Here is a 6,165-nt window from a genome sequence, read left to right on the forward strand (position 1 = left end):
AGTGTCAGCACGTGCACAACTAGGTGAAATAACTGGGCTATTCATCACCATTATTCATCAATTCACAACTTGGTTAAAGTATCATGAAAGCTCATCTTTTGGTGGACTCATCAAGTTGGATATGAATGCCAGCTAAATTGGCAATTAGTAGCCATCCTTTCACTCTCTAAAACATTTTAGTAACCCACCAAACTCTACACTGCTTTTAAAATCATTGCAGACCCTTCCATTTCAATGATCAGACCGACCACTTCTGATGGTTTTTAGTCACTTTGAAGCAATACACAAAGCTCTACGTTAGCATCATCATCGCTAATCATGAAAAGAATTTTATTGATATGCCATGCATTCAAAATATATTTATTTGCAAATATATTTAATTTTTGTATACATCTTTAACATTTTTTCCATGCCACTACCAAAAAATTGTTGCTAAGTGTACGTCAGAAATGTGTCTGCAAGAATCTCGAGGAAATTTAATGAATTACAAGACAAAAATAAGGTCAATGATGACACATCAGAAGAAGTAGAGATGATGTCAGTAGAAAACCAAAGGGTCTTGTTGACCAACTACAAATCTCTCAGAATAGGATTTGGGCCGATCGAACGAAAGTTATTCTAGTCAAAGATTAAGACCTATCTAACTGAGGGAAAGAATTAGTCCCACTCTCGCTTAAGCAAAACCAGATGCCCTGCAGAAGCCTTCAAAACTCTTTAGAAGGCCCAAGGATCTCATCATCAAACATTTATCAAGCCTTCCACACAGATCTTTTGTCAAAAGAGTTATGCTAACTGTCAGATTACGATGATTCGTCATGTGCCTGACAACCTAATTCTACTCTAACGATATGAGTTTATCATCTAAAACTTAATAGTCAAACTAAAACAACCGATCGACTAACTCAAGACAATCGAAAGAAGACTACGACTGAAGAACCGTTAGGGCCAACCGATCACCCCAATTCGACAAAGTAGGTCGAATGTATCTGGCCAACCCAAGAATTGTAGGTCCTCGCCGATCGAAAGACCGGGTAGTCGAACCACAAGCTTCTTTATTTTCTTTATTTTCTATATACCCAAAATAACCTCTAACACCTCCAAAAAAGTGTGGTATCCATGTAATTTATAATTTATCCCCCTTTGCATATAAATATGGGGGGTTAGTCAACGATCAATGAACCACCTTTAAAAGAACTAGATTCTTATACTGCATTCTTTCTCCCTATCTTATTTTACACTATATTCCTTGAGTGTAATTCACAGGGCATATTCAAATTCAACACAAAGACAATATTTTCTTATGAGCGGTTTTAAAATTATTGTTGAAAACCCACATATGACAGCAATTTAAAACGGTTTAATTATATCGGTTTAAACATGAACATTATGTGTCTTAAACCGCTCCTCTAAATTTTCTTACCCACATAATTTCTTTTTTCGCGAAACTAATGGTCTATTTGGGACAACTTTTGCGTTTTAGAACACCACCACAGCTCTGTTTGGGAAACTGAATTTTTGCTGTTTTCTAGAAATTTATGTGGTGAAAAATTATTCTTGTAAACCTGACTTATTAAAATATACTACTTGTAAGAATGCTATTGTTTGTTTTTTTTTAACAATATGTATTTATAATTCTAACAAAAGCTTTCTAAAAAATGACTCCCTCTACCACAACTTTACAATCACATTTTTTTTAAAACAGAACCACCTCAAACAGGCGTTAAAAGCGACAACCTCAAACTCCCCATCTATCTTGTGTGTCGGACCAATCGTTAATCCTTCTCACCTTCGCAACGCCGGCCACCTCGCCATCCTCCACAGAACCGACCACCCGCCATCCTCCACAGTGCACGACGTTTCTTATGTTGTCCGACCACCCCATCATTTATAATGGCGCTTTTAACCGATGCATAGACCCTTGTTCTTTAGCAGCGATTTTTTACTTCTGCCAAAGAACCTTTGTGACGGAGAGCAACTGCAATGATCATGTGGCGGTTTAAGTTCCTAAACCTTTATTTAGAATTTAATCATAATATGAAATAATTGCTTCAAAAATATTTTTGATTTTTATTTATTTTTCTAGTATGCTGCTGATTTAACTAGATCATTCAGTTAATTTCCTTAAGAAAATATCGTTCAGTTTATTTTAAAGTTAAGGGTCTGTTTGGGGCAGCTTTTTCAGAGCAACTTGCTAATAGTTGTTGTCGGATAAATTATCATTCTGCCCCTGTTTGATAAAGTTGTTTGCAACAGAACTGTATGGAGAAAATAATAGATAGAACAGAAGTCTCGTTGGACTCTTTTTCATATTACTTACCAATCATGAATAAGCTTACAAAAGTTTAGCATATTACTTATCCAATAAAACTAATTTCCATGAGATAAAACTAATTTCCATGAAATAAAAGAGCAAGGCAACCAACACCTGTCCCCCCTTAACATTGTATTGTTGAAACACCATACCCCGCTGAATCCTTTTTTTTAGACACAAGTAAACACATTCTCAAATATTTGTGCATTTATAAACACACAAGTGGATGAATAAATTTTTATAAATAAACTGAGCACTTCTCATGATTTCAAGCATTATTACAATGATCTTTCTCCATATTTTGAGATATTGTGAAATGAAGAGATAATATGGATGTGTCAATATTCAAAATATAAACTAAATTGTGATGATTTTTCAACTCCGAACTTAATTTTCTTTTCAATCTGACCAATTGAATTGTTAAAATATGTTGTGAAACATATGATCCGAGAAATGGAATATGAGTTCTACAACAGAGTGGTTGCAGTAATTTTGTTTGATTCCAAAACGGGTATGAATTCTACAACATGCTGAATTTTGAAGATGCAGTAATTCAAAATAACACTTTTCTTAGAAACTTTACCGATCTTCATAGTCGGTAACAGTTTCGCAGAAATGAAAAAGTGTCAGTGTTTCGATACGGGATTTAGGAGTGTCGCAGAAAAACTAACATACTCGTTTTCTCTCATTTCTCAGTCGTCAGTTTCGTCCGTTAAATATTGGTAAATTTCATTCATCTGGTTTCTTGTCGGGATGAAATTGGAATAGTTGTAGACAGGAATATTCTCGGTCATGTATTATACAAAATTTCATGCTTTAAAACACACTAGATCTATTTTGACACTGAACTTGAAATCCAGCCGTATTACTAACCCCCATTGTTCTTATCCCGTAAATCAAATGAGCCACTCTGAAAATAGAATTCTCATTCATGCAATAAAAAATGAACAATTTTGATAAATATTTCCAGTAGCTTGTTATTCTGGATCACTATAGCCATTTGAAGCTGTTAGTATGAGCATACTCTTATTTCCTCCTGAACTCTCTTTCTAAAAACAGTTGGAGTAATTCATTATTGTTTGCAGGATGAGTAATCTAGACAAGATCATCATGAATTGAAGTGGCATGTATGTAAATGCCACAAAAATAACATCTACTTTCTCTAATTCCCAAATGACATGAGTTAGATCCAACACAGTGGATCTAAACTCACACAAAAATATAACAAGTGAGGGTAATTGCTCAGCAGTAGTTATATCTCATATGTGAGGGTAATTCCAACATTTCCAAGCAGAAAAATGATGAGTAATGTGAGGGTTGAATACATACTTCATATGAGGCGAGAGAGAAGCAGAAGGAAGATCGGGTAGGACGAGAGTGTAAGGTCGAAAATATACCTCATATGTGCCGATCTCGAGACAGTGAAGGAGCATAGAAGAGACCAGAAGGGCGAGAGCGAGGGCGAGGGCGAGGGCGAGCAGAGAAGGGCACCTCCGGAATTCTTATCATAAATGCAATAAGCAGAATCGAGACGCGTCCAGGATCCTGCTTCGCCTCTATTAAGGAAATACACGATTGCTTTTCAGAGCGGCACCAAAACGTCGGCCCAATCGTACTATTCAAACAGAATGGCAGCATTTTCAAAACGCGGTCGCACTCATTAAGCTGCCCCAAACGGACTCTAAATAGTATTGCTAACCGAGCTCAGCCTAAAAAGCCTATGCATGTGTATAAGAGTAATGCTTTATCAATTCTAAATTTTAAACACATAATTAGTAGGAAACAATTGGCCAAATATTATAATTTCATGCAAAGAAAATAATAGTTTTGTAGTATAATCAAATTAATAAAAATGAAACAGCCTAAGTTTGGGACAACCTTATAGCTTATTGCTCTTTGAGACCACCATGTCTAGATGATATATTATCCTGCAGCAGCAATTATACAACTCCTACACTAGAATAAAAGCACACCAACAATCAACAGGACCCAATTCCGATACTCTCTCTCTCTCTGGTCGCTTTTTGGTAACAGTAAGGACAATGAGACATCGAATTATGAGAATTGACAACTGTTTCAAATTGATTTCTATATCTGTATCAAACTCAGCATAGTCTTAATATTATTATTATTATATTATGGTATTTTAATATTTATAAATTAAGATAATAAGTTCATGCTGCTTTACCAATAGGATCAAAAATGGTCCTGCATGGATGCTGGAGTTTCTTAAATATTGGCACAGGCCTTAATTAAACTCTTATGAAATCTTGGTTAACTTTAGAATTTGTTATAAGATGCCAATCTTCATTCATATTGGAATTTGCTATAAATTTCTAGCATCATTATTGAGGTGTTGGTTTTTTTTCTTTTAATATCTCATAATAAGTTCTAGCATGTTAAATTATAATAATAATACAATAATTTCAATAATCTCAAGTTTACATATCAAAATTAAAAAAAAAAAAAACTAATATCTATATTATGAAATATTCTTCTTGACAACCATGGTGTACATTGGAAATGAGTCGGCACGAATCTGAAGAAGACACAATGAAACACATGTACAACTATGGAGGGCCCATCAGTAGAAACCGGACATAGTAGTCCGAACAATTACCAAAAGCCAAAGCCGGTGGATGCATCCATTCGAGCCAAAGCCCGCAAGCACTATAGGAGAAGCCATTATTAGCGTCTGAAATTTGCGTTAGAAATTTCAGATGTAAATATTAGCGTCAAATTTACGGGGCACTAATATATTTTGATAAATGCGTTGGATTTTGAGCCTGATTTTGGGTCTGAAAATTTGATGGAAAAACACTCTGAAAATGGCAAAATTTTATTTAGAAGGGCGACGACTTTTGTGTCGGACTAATCAAAGCAAAACCTTTAATTGCTAGCATCGAACTAAGTGCGATGTAATTCCGACGGAAATCCGGCGCAAATGACCTAATATTCTCATCTCGCGTGCCGACATTTCATTTATTTTCTCTCCGCACTCTATCGTTCTCCCGTTTGCTTGAATCCCTTGCTCTCCACTTTCCCTCTCCCCTCTCACTCTCCCTCGTGGCCTTGCTCAAACCCATCACTTCCCGAATGACAATTCACGAGACAATAGGAGCTAGCTTAGTTGAGAAGTTAACCATGGTACTCGGCTTATAGAGACCACAAAAACTCCCGTAGTTCTCTTCTTTCCGCTTCGCTCCAATCAGAAATCATTTTGGAAGGTAGTTCTATTTGCACCTTTAAATCTTTTCTATTTAAATTTTTGTTTACTTATTTAAATATGGTATGTATGTAAAAGTTGAAGTTTAGGTGTTAGGTATGTATATGTATGTAATGTGGTATGTATGTATAAGTTGAAGTTTAGGTGTTGGATATGTATATAAGAATTGAGTGGTATGTATGCCTTCATAAAAAATAAAGCTTAGGTGTTAGCTATGTATATACATAAGTATTGAGTGGTATGTATGAAATTTTCATAAAAACAAAGTGTAGTTAGCTATGTAAATACATAAGTATTGAGTAGTATTGTTGTGAGATATGTACTTCCTGGCATAGAAAGGAGACGAAAAAGAACACAAGCAAACACAGACCGTTTACGTGGTTCGATCCAACTGGATCTACGTCCACGGGAGGGAATCAATCAAATATTTCACTAAGACAAAAGAAATGGAGAATACATAGCTTATACATATAGATGAGCCCTCATCTTCCTTCTATGGCCTTCCTCTCAAGCGACACCTTGATACAAGGCCTCAAGATGCTCTCCTCCTCTAACTCTATAGCTATTCTCTCCTCCTTTGTGGTAGCTCAAGATATCTTCTCCCTTGCTCTCCTAGGCCTCACACCCT

The sequence above is a fragment of the Phalaenopsis equestris genome, unplaced genomic scaffold (genome assembly GCF_001263595.1).
Source record: "Phalaenopsis equestris unplaced genomic scaffold, ASM126359v1 Scaffold000016, whole genome shotgun sequence".
Classification (NCBI taxonomy): domain Eukaryota; kingdom Viridiplantae; phylum Streptophyta; class Magnoliopsida; order Asparagales; family Orchidaceae; genus Phalaenopsis; species Phalaenopsis equestris.